This window comes from Ambystoma mexicanum, chromosome 1q (genome assembly GCF_040938575.1).
Source record: "Ambystoma mexicanum isolate Mex_15411 chromosome 1q, UKY_AmexF1_1, whole genome shotgun sequence".
In the NCBI taxonomy this organism is placed as follows: Eukaryota; Metazoa; Chordata; class Amphibia; order Caudata; family Ambystomatidae; genus Ambystoma; species Ambystoma mexicanum.
This window is the reverse complement of record NC_090922.1, coordinates 909,430,384-909,454,331: the sequence shown is the minus strand read 5'-3', so window position 1 is coordinate 909,454,331 and position 23,948 is coordinate 909,430,384.

The following is a 23,948-nucleotide window of genomic DNA, read 5'->3' as shown; positions in this document are numbered from 1 at the left end:
TTCGCCCCATATGTGCCCGGCAAAGACAGCACAGCCATTCTTTTGGTGACTGCAAAATGCAGTTTTGATGCAAGGCAATAGTGCTCGAAAGAACCAGCACAGCCATTCTGCTGTTAACAGCTGAAGTGCAGTTTGGTGATGTGGGGGTGTTCTGCTGGGCTGGTAAATGTACCCCACAGATTCCCCCCTGCTTTCGAAAAACTTCTTGTCAAGGGAGAGGAGGGCAAAGTGGGGTTCATCAGACAGAGTTCTTTTTTCATTAGGGAGTGGTACGCCACGATCCTCCCTTCATCTTTCGTTGGAGTGTGGAGCAACACCCCCTTTCCTTCATTTCCTTTCCGGGTCCCTGGGGAGGTCCTCCTTGGTCTAAGAGGGAATGGAATTAGTACTCTAATAGGAGATAGATAAATACAGTTTATAGAATCTCTCACTGACAGTCTTCCCGGAAGGTTGACAGCAGTGGGACAAACATACATTACATTCATTAAAGTACTTGAACAATATCAGAAAACAATCACTTAACAAGTAAAGACAGGATTGAACTTGTATACCATATTTGCATTACATATTATTTTTCCAATAACACTGAAGAAAAATACTCCCTGTTAGATATATATACCTATGGACCTACTTATTCCCTTCCACTTCTTATTCTCCAGGTGTCTTCTCTATTTGACTTTCCTGGGGCTCCTCTATCAGCTGCAAAGTGTGTCTAGGTGACAACTCTTTCACTGATTAATGTGGACCCATTTCTCTTCTGACAGCTCTCCTTTGGGGATGCGGATTCTGTAGGCAACAGGTGAGATTTTAGATAGCATTTCAAAAGGATTGCACCAGGAAGGGAGATATGTCCGCTCCTTAGTCTGGTTCCTTTGAAAATTGTACAAGTAGACCCTGTCTCCTACTTGGTATTCCTTTTTGGTTGTTTTTAAATCATATTGAGTTTTCATTCACTCTGCCGATTTCTCCAGATTCCGCTGAGCTTACGCAAAAGCATGCTGAAGGTGTTTTCTTAGATTCTCAACATATTCATGTGTTGTGGAGGCATTTATCAGTTTCTGCTCTTGTATTCGGTAGAGCAGATGCTGAGGTAGCACCATTTTTTGTCAGTCATTAGCTCAGATGGAGACATTTTGGTCGCAGAAGATGGTGTAGATCTGATGTCGATCAGGACAAGCGGCAATCGGATATACTAACTTGTCCCAGAATCTTCCAAAAACTGTTTTAGAATGCTCACAATGGTTTTATTGTACCTCTCAACTCCACCACTAGAGGATAATGGTATGCAATATGAAGTTTCCTTTTTACCGCAAGTATCTCCAACATCTTTGTCATCACTTCACTGGTGAAGTGACTCCCTCAGTCTGACTCAATCCTTTGGGGTAGGCCAAAATGTGAGAAGATGTGGTTGATCATCAGGGCAGCTACTGTTTCTGCCTTGCAATTTGGAGCCGGAAGAGATTCCACCCATCTGGTAAACAAGCATGATACTGTTAACATGTACTTGTTCCCCCTAGAGGAGCAAATCACGGGCCCAATGAAATCTACTTGTATATCTAACCAAGGCTGTGTCATCCCCCTCTTCTGGAGGGGAGCTCGATGTGTGAGTGAATTTGGTTGAAATTGTGCACACACAAGACACCCCATCAAATATTGATCGGGGTCCTGCTGCATGTGTGGCCAGTATGCAACCTCCCACATTATATAGTAGTATGAAACCCCAGATGACCAGTTGTGGCTGCGTCATGGGCGTGATTTAGCATCAGGCTTTGGAATGAGGTAGGTACCACCCACTGGTCACTTTTAGAGATGGATCTCCTTACCAACAAACTGTCTTGGATTCGGAACATTTTGGGACACTTCATCAACACCATGAGGTCCTGTGTCCCAATGTTATCGGTTTCCATCAGAGGAAAGTTTTCAGGATCCTCAATGTGTTGGTAAAATTTCCCAATAATAGGATCCGCTTTATGTGCCATTATTAAATCAGCATCTGGCGTCTCCTTACTCCAGTGGGCAGTTAAGAGTTCATTGTGAACATTTGTCTGGGACCTGGTGACAGCAGTGACCTGAATTTCCCCCAACAGGGGCTCGATCTCAAGTAGATCCCCTTGGATGACTCTTGTTTTGGCCACCTGATCAGCCATGTCTTTTCCAGTTTTGTCTGTTCTCTATTCTGGAATGAACCTTACAGGCCGATTCATGGAATAATTAGCGCGGCGCAAGTGGCCAAAAACGTGCGAATCGCAGTGGAATAGCGAAAATCGCAGTGCAAGTGCGAAAATCGCACTAAAAGCAGCGCACATCGATTCATGGAGGCCGTGCGCGAGAAAACCATCGGATGTGGGATAATAAAGTGCGCGGCGCACGTTAGCGCAAAGGCCATCTAACTGCGTGCGCCAGGTCACAGCGAAAATCGCACAGGCCACAGCGAAAATCGCACATAGCGCGGCGCACGCAACAAAAGTAGGCGGAACACGGGGCGTAACACTCGGAATGGGGAACAACTTGCCAAAATGTGGGTGTCACGGGGGAAGTACAGGGTACAAGTGCGCGGAACGCCCACACGCTCGCCTACAACACGTATTCATGGAATAGAATAGGGCAAAAAATCGCACGCTCAAACCAGCGCACAGGCACAAACACGACCGCCACAAGAAAGCAGGCGGTAGCGTCTCTGCGCCTGTAAGAAATGTGCGCCAAAAGGTGCGGCAAAAAATAGCACCTATATACTGCCATGATGAATGTCCCATACTGTGGCCCTCCAGGACAAATGACGTGCAAAGGGGTACCCACAAACACGGACACCCACTGACAAAAAATACATGTGCGTGTATATCGGGGTGCGCGGAAAGTCTCACACGCGAATTGGCAAGGCATGTGAATTCCAGGGGTTTGCAGGAAGTTCCACACGCGATTTGTCAGGGTACGTGGATTACAGGGGTGGGCGGGAAGTTCCACACGCGATTTGCCCGTGTACGTGGATTCCAGGGGTGCGCGGGAAGTTCCACACGCGATTTGGCCGGGTACGTGGATTTCAGGGGTGCGCGGGAAGTTCCACACGCGATTTGTCAGGGTACGTGGATTTCAGTGGTGCGCGGGAAGTTCCACACGCGATTTGGCCGTGTACGTGGATTTCAGGGGTGTGCGGGAAGTACCACACGTGATTTGGCCGGGTACGTGGATTTCAGGGGTGCGCGGGAAGTTCCACACGCGATTTGTCAGGGTACGTGGATTTCAGGGGTGCGCGGGAAGTTCCACACGCGATTTGGCCGTGTACGTGGATTTCAGGGGTGCGCGGGAAGTCCCACACGCGATTTGGCCGGGTACGTGGATTTCAGGGGTGCGCGGGAAGTTCCACACGCGATTTGTCAGGGTACGTGGATTTCAGTTGTGCGCGGGAAATTCTCGACGCGATTTGGCTGTGTGCTCCCAGGTATTCCCTGTACACCCTCCACGGCCCCTGCAGGCAGCACACACCACAGGGGACTACCCAGCACACCTGCTCATGTCACCCAGTACCCTCATCCCCCAGCATCCAGGGGCACCCTCCACCAGGCCCCCACTCATGTCTCCCACCACCCCCACCCCCCAGCCACCAGGGGCACCCTCCACCAGGCCCCCACTCATGTCTCCCACCACCCCCACCCCCCAGCAGTGCAGGGGTAGCCTCCACCAGGCCCCCACTCATGTCCCCTATCACCCCCAACCCCCAGCAGTGCAGGGGCACCCTCCACCAGGCCCCCACTCATGGCCCCTATCACCCCCACCCCCCTGCCACCAGGGGCAGCCCCCACCAGGCCCCCACTCATGTCTCCCACCCACCCCTACCCCCCAGCCACCAGGGGCAGCCCCCACCAGGCCCCCACTCATGTCTCCCACCCACCCCTACCCCCCAGCCACCATGGGCAGCCCCCACCAGGCCCCCACTCATGTCCCCTATCACCCCCACCCACCAGCCACCAGGGGCACCCTCCAACAGGCCCCCACCCATGTCTACCACCACCCCCACCCCCCAGCCACCAGGGGCAGCCCCCACCAGGCCCCCACTCATGTCTCCCACCCACCCCCACCCCCCAGCCACCATGGGCAGCCCCCACCAGGCCCCCACACATGTCTCCCACCCACCCCCACCCCCCAGCCACCATGGGCAGCCCCCACCAGGCCCCCACTCATGTCCCCTATCACCCCCACCCCCCAGCCACCAGGGGCACCCTCCACCATGCCCCCACTCATGTCTCCTACCACCCCCACCCCCCAGCAGTGCAGGGGCAGCCTCCACCAGGCCCCCACTCATGTCTCCCACCACCCCCACCCCCCAGCCACCAGGGCCACCCTCCACCAGGCCCCCACTCATGTCTCCCACCACCCCCACCCCCCAGCCACCAGGGGCACCCTCCACCAGGCCCCCACTCATGTCTCCCACCACCCCCCAGCAGTGCAGGGGCAGCCTCCACCAGGCCCCCACACATGGCCCCTATCACCCCCACCCCCCAGCAGTGCAGGGGCACCCTCCACCAGGCCCCCACTCATGGCCCCTATCACCCCCACCCCCCGCCACCAGGGGCAGCCTCCACCAGGCCCCCACTCATGTCTCCCACCACCCCCACCCCCCAGCAGTGCAGGGGCAGCCTCCACCAGGCCCCCACTCATGTCTCCCAACACCCCCACCCCCCAGCCACCAGGGGCACCCTCCACCAGGCCCCCACTCATGTCTCCCACCACCCCCACCCCCCCACCACCAGGGGCAGCCTCCACCAGGCCCCCACCCATGTCTCCCACCACTCCCACCCCCCAGCCACCATGGGCAGCCCCCACCAGGCCCCCACTCATGTCCCCTATCACCCCCACCCCCCAGCCACCAGGGGCAGCCCCCACCAGGCCCCCACTAATGTCTCCCACCCACCCCCACCCCCCAGCCACCATGGGCAGCCCCCACCAGGCCCCCACTCATGTCCCCTATCACCCCCACCCCCCAGCCACCAGGGGCAGCCCCCACCAGGCCCCCACTCATGTCTCCCAGCCACCAGGGGCACCCTCCACCAGGCCCCCACTCATGTCTCCCACCACCCCCACCCCACAGCAGTGCAGGGGCAGCCTCCACCAGGCCCCCACTCATGTCCCCTATCACCCCCACCCCCCAGCAGTGCAGGGGCACCCTCCACCAGGCCCCCACTCATGGCCCCTATCACCCCCACCCCCCCACCACCAGGGGCAGCCTCCACCAGGCCCCCACCCATGTCTCCCACCACCCCCACCCCCCAGCCACCATGGGCAGCCCCCACCAGGCCCCCACTCATGTCCCCTATCACCCCCACCCCCCAGCCACCAGGGGCAGCCTCCACCAGGCCCCCACTCATGTCTACCACCACCCCCACCCCCCAGCCACCAGGGGCAGCCCCCACCAGGCCCCCACTCATGTCTCCCACCCACCCCCACCCCCAGCCACCATGGGCAGCCCCCACCAGGCCCCCACTCATGTCTCCCACCCACCCCCACCCCCCAGCCACCATGGGCAGCCTCCACCAGGCCCCCACTCATGTCTCCCACCACCCCCACCCCCCAGCCACCAGGGGCAGCCCCCACCAGGCCCCCACTCATGTCTCCCACCCACCCCCACCCCCCAGCCACCAGGGGCAGCCCTCACCAGGCCCCCACTCATGTCTCCCACCACCCCCACCCCCAGCAGTGCAGGGGCAGCCTCCACCAGGCCCCCACTCATGTCTACCACCACCCCCACCCCCCAGCCACCAGGGGCACCCTCCACCAGGCCCCCACTCATGTCTCCCACCACCCCCACCCCCCAGCAGTGCAGGGGCAGCCTCCACCAGGCCCCCACTCATGTCTACCACCACCCCCACCCCCCAGCCACCAGGGGCGGCCCCCACCAGGCCCCCTCTCATGTCTCCCACCCACCCCCACCCCCCAGCCACCATGGGCAGCCCCCACCAGGCCCCCACTCATGTCCCCTATCACCCCTACCCCCCAGCCACCAGGGGCACCCTCCACCAGGCCCCCACTCATGGCCCCTATCACCCCCACCCCCCCGCCATCAGGGGCAGCCTCCACCAGGCCTCCACCCATGTCTCCCACCACCCCCACCCCCCAGCCACCATGGGCACCCTCCACCAGGCCCCCACTCATGTCTCCCACCCCCCCACCCCCCAGCCACCAGGGGCAGCCTCCACCAGGCCCCCACCCATGTCCCCCTGCACCCAGGTCCTCACAATCACCAACCATGTGCGTAATGGTCAGCCTCCACAGCCAAAAGGCCCTACCAAGTAACCCATTCACCCACATGGAAATGAAAATTACATGTTACACCCCCAACGTACATAAAGCAAATGAACCCATGTCTGTCACACACAATGGTTGCAAATGAATTTAAAAACACCCAACATGACATGCATGAAACCAATGAGATGATACCACACAGTGAAGTATGAAAACAAAAATGTATTAAAAAAATATGAATGCAAATGAAATGAAACAAACTACAATGCCAATGAAAAAAAGAAAAGGTGCATGTCCGTCCCAAAAAATGAAAAACACCAAATCCAAAAAAAATGTACTTCAAAGTCACATTAAAAATGAAATCAATCCGACAGAAAAAAAATAAAATCCAAACACCATTGCTCCATGGAGAAGAAAAAATAAAATTAAAAAATAAAACAATCCAATGAAGAACTATGTACAAAATATCCAAGGGTCCATGAGCCCAACTGAACAAAGGAAACATACAAAAAACCCTAACAAAAATGCAACTATATACAAAAAGTGGAGCTGTGTCCGTCGACTCCAAATCATAAGAATAAACAAATGAAACCTAAAACTAAAGAACTATATACAAAGGCGGCGGGCAAGTCCAGCGGCTCACTCCGTAGTGTTCCGGGCCAGGGCATCATCAAACTCCTCGTCTATGTCTCGGAGGCAGTCCTGTTCCATGGCCCCGAGGGTCCGCAGGGACGACGCCATCTGCTCCTCCAACCCCCTGTGGATTGCCTCGAGGCACTCAGCCCACCTCTGGGCCCTCCGCATGGAGTTATCCGCCCTGACCATCGTGTGCCGCTCCTCTTCCGCCCGCCGCCGCTCCGGACCTATCTGCTGGCCCAACCGCAGCCACACGGAAGACACTTCCTGTCCTGGGTCCTCCTGCCCTCCGGCCGATGCCTGCCCCTCCGATGTTGATGGCCCCGAGCCATGATGCCTCCCACGTTGACTCTGCTGCTGCCTCCGACGCAACTGCCTCTGCCAGCACGACGGCATCCAGGCTGATGGAATCCACCGACGCCGTCGTGCACGTGCCCTGCCTGATGATGCCGGCACATCCTCCATCTGCTGGGGTACAGTTGCTGTGGTGTCCACCCCTGCTTGACCTCCGACTCCCGACTGTGGCAGGGATGGGATCCCCACAGAGCTGGCTGCATAGGTCAGGGCAGGTCCACAGGGGGCCCTGGTGGCATCTGGGCCGGAAGACGGCAAGGAGAACGACTGGCGTATAGCCTCCACAGAGGAGGAGAGGGCCGCCAGATTGGCCGACACATGCAGGAAACCCCCGAACATGGAAGATCCCAATTGGGCCACGTCGGCACGGTGCTCTTCGTGATGATGTGCGTGCTCCTCCCGGGAAGCACGCACGTCATCACGAATTGCACCCGCGCGCATCGCAACCCCAATCAGGACCTTCTCCATATGGACACGGGTCCCCTTGTCCGCAGGTGGAGGGGAGTCAGGTGACATGGACATCCCCTCTACCTGCGGACGGGCCTGGGACGGGGCAACCCTGCTGGTGCATGGTGGTCAGGGACAGCGACATGCACAGGCCCCTTCACGGTGACCTGTGCTGCCTCCTGCCCCTGGCCCTGGACTGCACCACTTGCACCAGCAGGGATGCCCCCACCAGGCCCCATGTGTGCCCCTGTGGCGGCCTCCTCCTCCTCTGTGGAAACCACCAACCTGGATGGCTCCTCACCGTCTTCCACCGTAGCAGGCCCCTGTGGGGGCTCACCCACCCCTTCGGCTGCAGCCGTGGGGGCATCCCCGCCGCCTTGCTCCACAGCGCCGTCTCCGCCCTCTTCTTCACTAGCCGCTGCGTAGAGGGAGACAAAGAACACAAGCATCAGGGCACTGTACAATGGTCCCCTAGACAGGAAGCAATAGCAGATGAGCACCACTGTCAAAGTACACTTCCATCATGTCCCTCCACAACACATGGGTCAGTCCAGGCAAAACACACACAGTAACAGGCATGGTGCATGCCATGGACATTTCCATGCATGTCCAATGGACTCTTGAAACATTCAATGATATGTAACTCACATGCATCATGGCTCATGCCTATCACATGCACACACTTCACCTCAGTCACATCCATCTGGCCCCAAACACACCAAACACAGCAGATACAAGGGTAATTTGGCTGCTTCACTGAATCTGTGCATTGTCACACACATGTGTCATGCATCCATGGCATGCACAAGTCACAGACACGCAGGTCAGGCACATAGACATGGCTACCATATATGTACCTGCCATCAGCACCCATCCCTCACCCCCACCCATGTCCAGGAACAGAGACTGGCATGCTCTCATGTCTAAAATCTGCATAGGGCTCCCCATGTGGCATTTAAACACATGCAACAACCATGTGGTTCACACATCACTGGTCGCACATGCATTACCATGATGTCCCTGCACACATACATGCATACATGGCCTATGTCACACATACAGGCAAGTATCAGAGAACCAGCACACCGCAACATGCCCTGTCTCACACAGCAATGCTTGGACACTTACCGCTCAACTCCAGACGGGTCTCCCTCTCAAGGATCTGGGCGTGGAGCGCTGGGCATACGCGTTCCAGGACCCTCATCTGGATGGAACTCATGCGGCCCCGGCCCCCCTCCACGAGGTGCCAGGCCTTCACGAGGGTCCTGGACATCAAGTCCTCCCAGCGCTTCTTGATCTTCTGGACGTCGCGGGTTGCCACCCCCTCCGCGTTGATGGCAACCACACTGTCGGCCCAGATCCTCTCCCGTCCTTCCTTGCTGGCGCGGGACGATCCAAAGAGGGCATCATACTGCCCCAGGACATGCTCCACCAGGACACCAACTTCGGTGGCAGTGAAGCTGGTGCCCCTCTGCCCTGGGGTTGCCACTGGTGCCAGATGTGGAAGTGCCCGACATGGCAACCCCAGAGGCAGGTGTGGGTGGGCAACTGGGTCCTGGGGCTGGGGCTGGGCTGTGGAGGGATGTAATCCCAGTCGGGAGTCTTCAGTTCCAGCAGGGGTGGACACAGCAACTGGACCCCTGCAGATGGCTGATGTGCAGGCACCAAATGGCAGGGCACGGTGGCAGCAGGCAGGCAGGCAGGCAGCAGCAGATGGCACGTGGGAGGCTGCTCGGGGCACTGGGGGGCAGTAATTCGGCCTTCTGGGCAGGAGCGTGGTCTTCCGTGTGTTTTCGCGTGGCCAGCTTGATACGGAGTGATTTGGCACTCCTGAAATCCAGTGAAACTCCTGCAAGTCAGCGTGAAATTCGAGGAAAGGCCCTTAGCGCGTAAGCGCGTCAGCACGCATACGCGATTCTATTGGACCAAAGGCCCTCAGCGCGTAAGCGCGTCTTTGACGTGACCCGCACAGGTGTTTCCCACACAGCACGTGATGACAGAGCACACGTGGAAAGACTGCACGTCAGAGTGTCATCGCGTGTAATTGGACAGCATGTCAGAGTGTCATCGCGTGTAATTGGACAAAAGTGCGCGTACACGCGATTGGCCTATGTACGTGTATATCAGGGGTGCGCGGGCACTTACACACGCAAGTACGTCAGCGCACCTGTATCCCGGGGTGCGCGGGAATTTCCACACGCTATTGGACTGGGTACTGGATTTCAGGGGTGCGCGGGTCACACGCTCGCCTACAACACGCGCAACGCATGAATTTGCGCGCTAACAAAATAACAAGCTCAGACCCAGGATGAACATACCGTTCCTAGCAGCAGTGGGCGTGGGCTACCAAAGGAGGAGGAGGAGGATAGTCAGGGCCAGAATATTCACACCCAGAACCAGCCTTTTCGGGATGCCTGATGACCAGGTGTATGGGAGGTACAGGTTTCCACCACACATAATACTGGACCTGCTGAGTGAGTGGGAGGATGACCTCACATCACCCACCCTGTGCTCCCAAGCACTCAGCCCCCTGGAGAAGGTCCTCAATGTACTGCACTTCTTAGCCACTGGATCATTTCAGCGGACAAGTGCCATAGTGGGTTGGGTATCACAGGCCACCCAGTCACGCTGCCTACACCAGGTGTTGAACATCATCACTGCACGCCCATCAGTCCGCAGGCACATATACCTGCCCAGAACACCTGCAGAAAGGCATGCTGCCGCCCTGGATTTTTACGGTGGGGCACGATTCCCCAAAGTGCTAGGTGCAATCAACTGCACCCATGTGGCTCTACGTCCCCCCAGGGCATCAGAGCACATCTATAGGAACCGCAAGCACTGGCATTCCATCAACGTGCAGGTAGTATGTAATGCCAAGGGAATCATCACCTCAGTATATGCCAACTATCCCGGGTCCACCCACGACAGCTTCATTTACCGAATGTCCACCCTAAGCCGGGACCTAGAAGCTGGGCGGCATGGCGATACATGGCTGCTTGGTGAGTATGAATGCCACTGCACATGCATGCATGTCAGATACTGAGCAAGGTCACAACCCCACCAATGATACCAATCACCACCTCCACAGGGGACAGTGCCTACCCTCTCAGCCCCCACATGATGACGCCAATTCGGAACCCCACCACGCCACCCCAGGTAAGATATAACACAGCCCACATTACAACCCGGGGCATAGTGGAGCGCACATTCGGAGTGCTAAAGTCACGCTTTCGCTCCCTTGACCGTTCTGGCGGGCAGCTGTTGTACGCTCCCCCAGTAGTGTGCAGGATCATAGTGGCAGCATGTGTCCTGCACAACGTTGCAACACGCCGGGGCCTGGCCGTGGACATGGTGGTGGCCCCACATCCCCAACCACATGCACAGCCGCTGCGCATGGGAGGGGAAAGGGCACAGGGGGAGGCAGCCCGTACACAGCTAGTGGCTAATTACTTCACATAGAAATCACACCCCTGTGGAGTGCACACTGCCCTGGCACATTCCATCTGACAATCAATGATGACTCAACCGGACACTGATCCTGAATGTCTGGAGAATCAACCGTGAAAACCATATCAGCCTGAGATTGTTCACCTGGAAGTGTTACAATGTGTGCATCCCTACCCACACAGACACCACCAATGCAGTTTTGTGAAGAAACACATTCAAGCAGCTAAAATGAATACCCACTTGCAAAATGCAACAAGAGGACAGTGCCATGTCAGCCAACCCATCCCCAGCACCGCCACACGACACACCGTGCCATGTCATGCTATTTGCAGGTAAACAAAGTAATCCCCACAACATGACATTAGTGTCACAATGTACAGTGTCCCTAATTGAAACTTGCAACACCTGAAATGCTCACAGTAATGCAGGACCAACAACAAACTTGAGCAGGTACTACCATTAACATGACATCACAAATGTAATAAATTAGTAGTCTCACCACCTGGAAATGCCTGCACTCCCACCACTACCAACTGTGCAGTGTTGGCGCCATGTAGAGTTGTAGGTGCACTGCTGCCAACATGGACCCCATCTCCAAACTAGAGGGCCTTGTGTAGACATGAGGAAGGGACCTGCAAATTGGGAGGTAGACACAGATGATGAGTTACACATCAATGCAACATGCAGTGTACAACACAACAGCAATATGCACTAGGAATGTATACACAGTTTTGAAGTGGGAAAATGGAAAAACAGACTCCCCTCTTTCCCCTCTCGCGCCTGGCCTAAAGGTTCACGGCCCAAGCACCGCCACGAGAAGAGTTTGCCCATCAACCAGACGACCAGATACCCCGGTACAGGAACATAAGGATGTGTCCATCTGCCTGCCCAGCAGCCCGCCCTGCCCATGCCGATCCCTGCGGCATCCCTGCGGCATGGATCAACTAGACTAAAACCTATACGTCGTTACTGATAACATTCCCTTATCTATTGGAGATTATGATCTGTCAGTTCCTCTTTTATATTATAGTGCTTCACCAGTAAATATACTGGGGAGAGATATAATGAATAGGTTGAATATGACGATCTCCTTTACCGAGGACGGCATAATTTGCTCTACTCCAGGGATTAACATGCTCACAGCACGGCAAATTATGCAGGCATACTGTGGACAGACAGCGATTAGGGCGGAGCCAGTAGATGGTGAACTCTTCCAGTATGGAACGGACATGGCAATTGCATGGATGCCAGGGATAGAAGGGAAAATATGGAGAAGGCCAGCAGCCTATCTGTTCAGACCAGAAACACCTGTTAATGAACCAGAAGGGAAGGTGGTTTCAATGGATATTGAGAGCATTATTGCAACAGCTGATTATATTGCTGTACATGCCCAAGACAGAGAAGGAAGAGCATGGAGGGCAGTGATAGCATTAGCAGAAGGATGTAGGCTCACCCAGGTGTCAGATGAAGAGCTGTTTTCAGATGAAAAGGAGGAAGATGAAATGGTGTTTATGATGAGTGTGGAAATATGGCTAAGAGTGGCCTACAAACAAGTAGCACAGAAAATTGCAATGGCACTTGAGGCACCCGCATGCACCCCGGTCCCTTTCTTTAAGGACGACATGTCAAAGGTACCCAAATCATTGTGGACTACTGGCCCCTATGACGTGGGCTGTATAAAAAGTATAGGGGGAGTAAAAATAAAATTGAAAAAAGGTGCAATACTCCCCAGAGTAAAACAGTACCCACTATCAAAAGAGGCAGATGAGGGCATATATGAAACTATAACGGCCCTTATAAATAATGGTATATTGGTCCCCTCAGAATCACCATGTAATACGGCTGTGTACCCAGTGCGCAAGGCTAAAGGAGGGTCTTGGCGCTTTATACAGGACCTCAGGCCCTTGAACAACATAGTAGAAGCGGAATATCCCGTAGCTGCAAACCCGGCCACAATATTGTGTGGCATTCCAGCAGAAGCATCATGATTTACAGTGATCGACCTTAAAAATGCTTTTTTCTCAATACCATTACACCCAGACTCACAAGATCTGACGAGCTTCACTTACAGAAACGCTAAGTGGAAGCACACCAGATTACCACAAGGGTATTGTGAATCACCTTCAATTTTCAACAGAGTGATACAGATGGATTTGGGTAACATTGAAGTAGAAAGCACGGTGTTGCAGTATGTGGATGACATAATAATTTGCAGTACAAACGAAAAACATGCAGAGAGGACTCATTAAAGATGTTGACAATATTGGCTGACAAAGGTTACAAGGTAGACATGGAAAAGATACAGTACTGTCAGGAGCAGGTACTTTACATTGGTCAGCTTATATCCCAACATGGAAGAAAGATCGCACCACAAAGAGCACAAGCTATTTCGTCCACTCCAATGCCACAAACTGTAAGGGAACTGCAGCAGTTCCTGGGGCTCTGCAACTACTGTAGAGCTTGGGTATTTGATTACAGTTCATATATAGGACCCCTGCTTGAGGCGTTACGGGAAGCTAATAAAGGGGAGAACAAATTGGGGTGGACGAGGGAAATGAAAGAAGCTTTTGATGAATTAAAAGATGCGATATCAACTGCTCCGGTGCTGGCATCCCCAGACTATGAGCGGCGATTTTTTATATTTTCACATTGCGACTCAGCAGTAATGAAAGCAGTGTTGGCTCAAAAAACAAGCATGGGCTACAAACCCGTAGCATTTTACAGTGGCCACTTAGATCCTGTAATGTTAGGCCACTTCCCCTGCGAACAAGGCCTCACCGCAGCCGCTTTTGCGGTGGAGAATGCATCAACAATAACGATGGGGTGCCCGACTACACTATTTGTGGAACATGCACTTTTTGCAATATTGAATAAGCCTAAATCCACCCTAATCACGCAAAGAGCATCAGGTTATGAGATCATTCTATCCAGAGCTGAACGATCAATTGTTAGATGTAGCACGGTCAACCCTGCAAGGTTCCTAGCAGAAGTAATTGAGGAGGGAGACTATGCCCATGATTGTACTGAAACAACTGAAATGTACTCATGTACTAGAAAAGTTGAGGAAAACGCACTAGAGGGGGGTGAGCTGTTATTTATTGATGGGTCATCAACCATCGATCAGGGGGATGGTGTGAGGAGGACAGGGGCAGCAGTGGTGAAAATGATGGAGGTACCGGTGTGTGTGGCAGTAAAATGTGTACAATTACTACAGCATTACTCCGCTCAAGCAGCTGAACTGGTCGCACTGATCTTGGCGTTGAAGGAAAGCTTTGACAAACGAGTGACTATATATTCCGACAGCGCATATGTTACATCAACTGTCCACTCAGGGTTGTCGAAATGGAGAAGAAGAGGGTTTAGGAGAGCTGATGGCACCCCAGTGCAACATGCTCTCTTATTGGCTGAACTGATTGAAGTAATAAATGACCCCCAGGAACTTGCTTTAGTAAAATGCACCGCACACACCAATGGTGAAGATCACGTCTCAAAAGGGAATGCAGCAGCAGACGCACATGCGAAGTATGCTGCATACTTTGGTGAGATATGGAACCCCCCAGAGTCACAGAGAGGGAGAGGAAGGGGAATAGCAAAAGAGATGTTGTTAAAAGAAGGGTACACCCATCTCCCAGCCACACAGATTATGGAGCTACAAGTGGCTGCACCAATGGCCGAAAAGGAAATATGGGTAAAAAGAGGATGTACAATGTCCCCAACTGACGCACTATGGCGCCAGGGTGGCACTGGAAAGGTTGTAATACCATTGGCACTTTTGAACACTGCCCTGAGCCAACTACATCATCCAGCCCACACAGGCAAGGAAGTAATTGCAGCACGAATTAGGGAAGACTGGTTCTGCCCCGAGTTAAATTCGCATGTGTCGAATTTTATCAGTAACTGTATCACATGTCAACAGTTTACGGCCGGCCACACTCTAAAGGTGATAAGAGGTATTATACCCCGGCCAGAGGGACCTTTCCGGCATCTCCACATTGACTATGTTGATATGATCAATATATGTCAAGGAAATAGGTATATGATTGTAGTAGTATGCCCATTCTCTAGGTGGATTGAGGCAGGGCCCTGTTTACACCCAGATGCATTTAGAGCCGCCAAGTTCCTAGTGAGGGAGGTCTTCCCCAGGTGGGGAGTGTGCGAGGTGTTAAGGTCAGACAATGGCCCACATTTTGCAAACGAGATGTTTCAGCACATTACATCGCTGCTGAACATTAAACATACATTTGCATGTGCATACCACCCACAGGCCAACGGTGTATGTGAACGCCTGAATGGCCTATTGAAGGAGGCAATTGCAAAGATACAGCAAACAACAAAGAAGAGTTGGTTATATTGTCTTCCATTAGCATTATTTGAGCTGAGGAATAGGCCAGGGTCCGACCACCACCTCACTCCCCATGAGGTGGTTACCGGACGTCAAATGCGCCTTCCCCTAACGCCAACGTCAAGAGCATTTACCGACCATGAAAGCACTGCAAGTGTTCTGGGTGATGAAATGTACCAATATGTGTCTTCTTTGATTACTAGTGTAGTGTTTGTGTCTCAACAGCTCGAGCGCACACGGGGCGGGTCTAATAGAAGCCAACAAGAAGACGCGGATAAAGAACTGGAAAAGGAAGGACTGTGTAAGGTTGCTAAAGGTACTACTTCGCAACTTCAATAGGAAATGGAATGACCCGCGCTTTACCGGTTCCCATCTGGTAGAGGAGGTATCAACAGGAGCAGTAAAGTTACAGGACAAGCGTGCCTGGAACCACCTACACGACGTAAAGATCTACAGACAACAGACCCGCCCCAGCGCCACCGACCGGTCCATTGAGAGAACAGCAGCAACATCGACAACAGAAGAAGGAAGTCCTACCACAGCCAGCGGCCCAAGTATTCCCATACCCTGTCACTCCCCAGACTCCCCAGAGACAATAACTGAAGAAGAAAGGGGTGATCCCCATCCAGCCCACCCCATGATCACACGCTCAAAGAGTAAAACAACACCCACCGGTTGAACCCAAACACCCCCTGCCCACCATCCACTGACCCCTGTACCCATTACAGTAGTAACTGAACTAAAGGACATTGCCTCGCACAAATACACATGTAAACACGTGAATGCTCTCTTTTCTTTTCTCTCGCACATGCAGGAACCGCGTATTATTGTATTGCTAAGAAGAAGATAACTAACAAATTCACTGCCCAGGAGGAGATGGTACCCTCAGACGATAATTACCCAGAAGAATTGTCACACCAATTTGTATATGAAATAAAAAGGCCAACGTACCTGAAAAGGAAAAGGGTACGAGTCTACTACACAGCGTTCCTTTTGGCCATAGAATATTCGATGCCCCACCTCCACCCATACTTACCTGCCCTAAGAGATAGATCGCTCAGAGTAGCGTGGGAACAGCTCTTCGCCTGGGCACTGAATGACTATTTGATAGGGAGAGCTTAACAACTAACATTTAATAATCAGCATATTAAGAATTTTCAGGCGGGCAACTATAATATCGCAAGAATTCGCTGCCGGACTGCAGCAAGGTAAGAGCAAAATGTCGGTGAAATTAGTATATGTAATAAAAGTAATAGGGATTTTGATAATCACCGGGTTCGTAGCTGCCTCTGTATGGCAGTACAGCTATGCTACCAATATTATTGCTGTACCCAAACCTAACACACCCCCATCCCCAGCTGCAACAGGTGTTACGTCAGGTGATATTAGCAAAATTGCGCACAAGCAGAATAGAGTACAACGCAGCACATACTCAGATAATAAAGGTATTGACAATTATATACAAGATTCAGCACACGTCTCAAATAACATATGGTATCAACACATGACCCGCATTGGTAAGCAGACAACAGAAGACAGCTGCTACGTTTGCTCATTAATACCATACGCCATGAGCGCTTCTCGAACATTTGTTGCCACAGAAATAGACAAAAAAACAGCACGGTGCATAATATACTTGGCGCTGTTCCAAACGAAAGGAAGATTTCAAGGAACAGTGGTGCATATGACGTGGAAAACACGAGACTCATACCCATACGAAAACAACTTCCTCAAGACTTATTTGAGTTATCACAAGAGCAGTTTACATGCTGAAGCATTTAGATACATAACAAGTGGTCCTGCAAAAGGAGAAACAAAGAAAGTAACACTACAGTACTTATCATGTGATTGGTACGCCACTGATGTTCCTGGTAAATTAGGATGCTGGGAGAGGCCACTGGTGACGATAACGGGGAAAGTATACTTGGACAACAAATGGGAGATAGGAGTGGTTGGCAGCAACATGGTAACAAAAGAAACTATTTCAACTATCGATGCGCACAATCACAGATGTTGGACAACTTGGATCAAATACGTGCCTATGCTCACATGGATAGAAACGGATGAAGACCCGATAACAATACTGCCGTTGACTGCGCCTAAAGTATGCTACCAACATAAAGGAGAGGTGGACGTGGGATATAACACCAATTGTGGAAGCGTGATGGAGTTACCTGAAGGGGGAGCAGGAACAGCAGTGATAATGGACCATTACTGGGCCTGTGGAGAAAAGGCATATCACACGTTGCCCCCTCTGTGGAATGGTGTATGCACGATGGTGCACGTTAATGTACCATCGCTAGTGGTACCCCAGAAGCATGTGAATGTGGCAAACTTTCCCAAAATGGATGAAGGGGACAAGAGAAATAAGAGATCTGCACCGCCTCAGGGGGAGCCAGGGAACAGGACCAACGGCAATGATACTGTCCTAAACAGACGGAAAAGACAAGGGGAACCTCTGACAGGAAATTACCTATGGGGAAGGTCGGAAACGGCACTCACTTCGATTCCGCCAGAACACAGACTCTTCAGCAGAGCAGCAATGTTCTTTTCCTCAATAATACATCCAGGACTACAGGCTTACGCAAACGCAAAATGGCTCCAGATAACTAGATGGGAACTCATGATGACCATCAATTCTACAGTAAACGGATTCAACGCAATAAAAGAAGAGCTGCGAGCAATAAGGATGGTAGCACTGCAGAACAGATATGTATTGGACCTCCTCACTGCCATGGAAGGCGGAGTTTGCGCAAAGATAGGACAATCATGCTGCACATTTATTCCTGCCAATGATGCTGACAACGGTACATTGACAGAAGCAGTTTCACAACTGGCCCAGTTACACAAAATGGTGGATGAAAGTAAGGGTGTGAAGAAGGATGAGAGCTGGTTTTCGCTGTTATGGTCATGGATGCCATCTTGGCTGTCAGATGGACTGAAAATTATAGTTGGTTGTGTTATTTTGGCTGGAGCTACACTGATCATAATAAGATTTTGGAAAGCCCGGAAGGCACGCACCACTGACGAGTTGCTTGAAATGGTCGGTATGCACCCACTGATGCCAGCAGATGACGGCCAACACATAGGCATAATAATACAAGAGAGAGAGAAATTGCGCAACCAGATCATCACCAACCATCTGGACCCACCATTGGTGAAGGTCGAGAACCCAAGAAACCCCAGGAGTTACATAGGGAAATGGGTATACTGTACTCCTGGGGGAGTCTGTGAATATATGTATTGGTCATTTGAAGATCATGTTAACCATTATGGGCATTTAGGAGGAATAACTAAAGTGTGGAGAGTAAGAGGAGATAACGAAAAGGATATGTTTGTGGTCGACAAGTCGACCAGAGGGGGGACTGAAGTGGGAAAATGGAAAAACAGACTCCCCTCTTTCCCCTCTCGCGCCTGGCCTAAAGGTTCACGGCCCAAGCACCCGCCACGAGAAGAGTTTGCCCATCTACCAGACGACCAGATACCCTGGTACAGGAACATAAGGATGTGTCCATCTGCCTGCCCAGCAGCCCGCCCTGCCCATGCTGATGCCTGCGGCATGGATCAACTAGACTAAAACCTATACGTCGTTAGAGATGCCATGACGACCTAGCCAACGGATAGCACACCTGTGCCAACATACACACTGGACACTCCCGCACCAATCTACATGAAGAATATACTCAGTGCTATGACGTAGGCGACAGACATACTCACGGACGTGCATCATTATTATTTTCCACCTAGGCTCTCAAAATGCAGAAACGCAAGACGCACCATGGGCTCATCTAAAGAGCTTGCTTACGCTTCTTCTAAACCTAGGTGCCATAATGAGAATTATAACGAGGACACGATACTGGTCATAAGACAATATGAGACTATAACCTAAAGCGCCTGTGCACCAGACGGTTCCACCTATATACTAGGCCTGAGTAGGCCGCAAGCAAGAGCTCCCGTGGACGTTGACAGAGCAAGAGTCAGGTTGCTGATCCTGCAGAATGAGCCTGGGGAAAGCAGACAGCCAAGGTCGTAATGTTGCAAACCCACATTCCAAAAGCAGACCATCAAGGGCACGATGTTGCAACTTCGCACGCTGTGCACCAACATCAAAGTCGCACCTGCAATTAAACCAAGCACACAGTGGAAAAACAATATTAATTGTGCAGAATTCTGCCTCAAACACGGTCCCATCCCATGTGACCAAGCTGAACCTGACGAGATGCCAAGCCCAGGAGGAAGGAGGCGTCTCGATCCCTCGTTACAGGACACAGGCAGATACACTTGAAAGGATCAATGGACATCTGCAACGGTGGGAGTAGTCGGCCGTCCAGCTCATGAATAAGTCTTCACATTGTCTGCATGTACCAATAGTGAAACATTGTTGCAAATTGCAGGTACACCGAGAGCTGGGAACTGCGATGGTCCCAGGCTGGGAAGCTCACGGGCGCACCAATCAGAACACGGGGCTCTTATCACTGACGCCATTAACATCAACCAATCATTAGGAGTCTTCATGTAACAATTCTCATGTATCTAATTGTAGGGACAACCCAGATATATCACCTGACTAACCCTCGGCCACTCATATTATTCTCTATACGTATGCTATACTAACCCTACCACTCAAGCAACCAATTAAGAGTGGCGATAGGTTTTTTGTTAATTTTCTAGAGTGACGCAGGTAGCGCGTCATACTACAGTAAAAAGGGCCTGCGAGCCCCACGATTGTGTGTGTGTCAGGTCAGACGCGTATGATCCTTGACCCATCCCTGCCGTTTGTGTTTAATAAACAGCAGAGTCACATTGCTTTTTGTGTTTGTCTCATACTTTATCTCCTTTGGGATATACGGGAGGAGTTGGGGCCTCCCTGCCCGGAGGTCTGCCAACGGCCCGGCCGACCCCGGCAGAATTTCCCCCGACAGTTTTGACTAGACTACCCACACATGTAGTGGGAGTCCAATGTCACCATGTACGTCAATGTCACTTGGGCACACCCTTTGCAAGCCCATGGAAACGGGAAGCAGGAGGGGTGTGTGTGACTCAAACCCAAGCATCTGAACCAAATACATGAGAAGCCTGCATGTGCCCAGCCACAATGCAGCGTATGCCCACAGGAACCACGGAAGGCAACAAATTGTCCCAAAAAAATTGGGAAAAAAATAATTAAAAATAAAAATAAAAATAAAAATAAAAATAAAAAAAATCAAAAATGGCCATTGATGGGCCCGGGGGGGTTGGGGAGGCCACCCAGGAGGTCCGAGGACAGGGTGCACACCAAAACCCACCTGTGTGGATCCTGGGAAAAAAAACACCTCCATGGGCTCATGGCCCACACGGCTACCCTATTGTGGGAGTATCACTGCTGTCGCTATTATCACCCTGTGCAGCTGCATCCGGAGGTGGTTGCACTATGGGAGGCAGCCCACGCAAGGCCCTGGTCTGCTCCTCCATGGCTGCAAGCATGCGGGTGTGGTAGGTCTCGTTCTGGAGGATGAGTGTGCGGAGGTCCCCATGCAACAACTCACGGGATGCCCGGACCTCCGCCCTCGTCGCCTGCATCTCAGCTGAGAGCGTACGGGTGAGACGCTCCAGCTGCTGTTCTGTCCTTTGGTGTGTTGAAGCCTCAAGCTCAACAAGAGTCGTCCTGAGGTGAAGGAGCTCCTGCCCCAGGGCTTCCCTGTGGCCCTGGGACTCTATGGAGATGGCCTCCTGCAGAGTCGCCAGTGCCGCCCGCCTGTCCCTGTTGGACGCCAACATGTCCTCCCTGTGTGACTGGCAGATGGAGTCGGTTGCCTGCTGTAGTCGCTCCATCAGCCTTTCAGGGGGGACAATGGAAGTGGCCACCCTATCCATGGCCTGAGCCATCATCTCGGATGATGCTGCCTGTTGGGTTGCCATACCGTAAATGGATTGCTCCCATGCGGTATTGCCAGGTGGCGTACGGCCACCACGTCGGCGGGCACCACACCTGTCTGGGGCAAGGCGAACTGCGCCTTGCTGTGCCGGCACTGCCTGAGGCTGCAGGACTGCATTCCCCCTCTGATCTGCTGGCCCAGGAACAGGATCAGATGTCGCGGAGTGTGACCCTGCATTCGTAACCACCAAAGGCGTAGCTGCCAACACTGACATCCCCATTGAGGGTGCTGACCCTGGTGCAGGTGGGTGGGACAGAACAGAATCCCTCCCTGGAACACTCACCTGCGACGGCACGTAGGTCTCATCATCCGAATCAACACCTGAGTACAGCTCGGAGGAGGTGCAGCCAGAGACACCCCTTGAGAGCACGACCTGCAGCACTTGTGGGTTCTCACCCACCACCACACCACGTCCCTCACTGGTGGTTGGTCGCCCCTCGGACCCCTCCTGGGTCTGCACCATCTCCACAACCCCAGCAGTATCAGGTGCGTCTTCCCCTGCAAAGGCATAAAAACAAAGAAATGGAAACAGGCATTAGCACCATGGCACACAATGAGGGCTGAGAAGCAAGAGAACCAGTACTTGATTGACACATGTCCCACATGACTAAAACCCTCCCATGCATGCACCCTCACTGCGTATGAAGGGGAGGCATATGGCACACATTGATGACACCAAGATGGAAGATGAACACATTTTCTGCATGCTGCCTGGCAGTGGCATCACACATTGGCCTGTGATTGCCAGGTGAAACACACATGCCATCACACAGATGGCATGTACCATTGCTATTGAGTGAAGATGGAGAGGAGGGCAGCACCTATTCATTCAGTCCAGTTCCCGCATGTAATAGCTTTTCTAATTCAAACAGGTCAGATTTTTCACCTGGAGCTGCCAGTCCAAAATGGTCCAATTGCACAGGGACATGTGTGAACAAATGATATCCAGGTAACAAAGTCACTCCACTTTACCATAGCCATGTCAGACATGTGACTAGAGGACTGCAAAATGCCTAGTAAAAGTGGTAGAATGCAAACAATCTGACTGAATGAACAGTGAAAAATAAGCAACAATGTTGTGGCAAGGTGACACTTCAAGGGCAACTGGCGTGCAGTTGGGCTAGATGTCTACTGTTGGCAGAAGGGATAATGCTATGGCCAAATGCAGCTGCGCAGGATGTATTGCATGAAGCACATGGCTGACCCATACAACTCAGGCGCACACACTCTCACCTAGCACACAAACAGAAGCCCTCACACACACACCATGCACATGGATGAAACACACATGCATGTGCACTCACCGGACAATGCCTCGTAATCAGGCAGATCTCCCACGCCTTGGATCTGTTCCTCCGTGACGTAGGTCCCAGCGACTGACTCATGTGGAGTGAGTTCCATGTCTACTACTGGAGACCCACCTCCAGTCACTAGAGTTGCGGCATGACTTGAGGCCAGCTTACTCTTTGCCCTGCGCTTTAGGTCATTCCAGCGCTTATAGCAATCATTGGCTGTGCGCCTCACGATTCCAAGGGCACTTACGATGTCCGCAACGGTCTGCCAGTGTGCCTGGCGTTGTGCAGGTGTGGTCTTGGATCCTGCAACAATGACCATCTCGTTATCATGTGCGGACACATACTCGACAAGCTGGGCTTCCTCGACGGGCCGGACTGTGTAGCCGTGTCTGGGGCATCAGCCTGTGCCGGACGAGCACTCTTCCTCTTCCGCTTGGAAGGTGGTGGTGATCCTGAGTGTCCTGCGCCGCTCTGGACACTAGGGGCAGGAGCCCTGGTGGACTCTGTATCAGGAGTGTGGGATTGCACACTCAGCATGGGAGTTGGTGCAGGCATTGGCTCAAGTGTAATGGTGTCAGGGGGAATGTCAGCAGGATGGACTAGGACCGACACTGTCCTGGCTGGGTGTGTGAGAGCTGGGGTGTGAGAGCCCTGCAGCCTCTCCGCCCTGCCTACTTGGGGCACCAGATGACCTTGCTGCCCCAGATGCACGTGGCATGATGACATCAACGTGCACCAGCGCACGTGTCATAGGCCTGCTGACCTGGAAGTCAGCCATGGAGTCAGCCAGGTCTGGTGCCACAATGGGCTGGTCCAACAAGGGCTGAGCATGGATGGTGTCAGCCACATCAGCCTCAACGGGGGGGGGGGGGTATTATGGGTGCCCTTGACTGGTCCTCCACACATGGGGGGACAGGCTCACCCTGCAAGTAACGACCACGTCCCCTACCGGATCCACCACGGCCACCACTTGTGGCTCTTCCACCTTTGCCACCCTTACGGAATCCTCGCCTCCCAGCCATGGCACTGATGTTAATGTGCGTATGGGAGTGGCTGTAAACTATTGTCCTGGGCAATTGGGGGTCAAATGGGTTGGGTACCAGATGGTAATTGTACCCTAGTGCTCTAGCAAGGCTGAATGTAACCCCTGGGGAAAGATGACGGGTCACGCTATGCACAGGAGCCCCAAAAAAGGGAGATGACGTGCACGCAAACCCTCCTAGACCACGTGTGCAGAAAGAAAAACCCGCACTACGCTGTGGCACCCAGTAACACAAG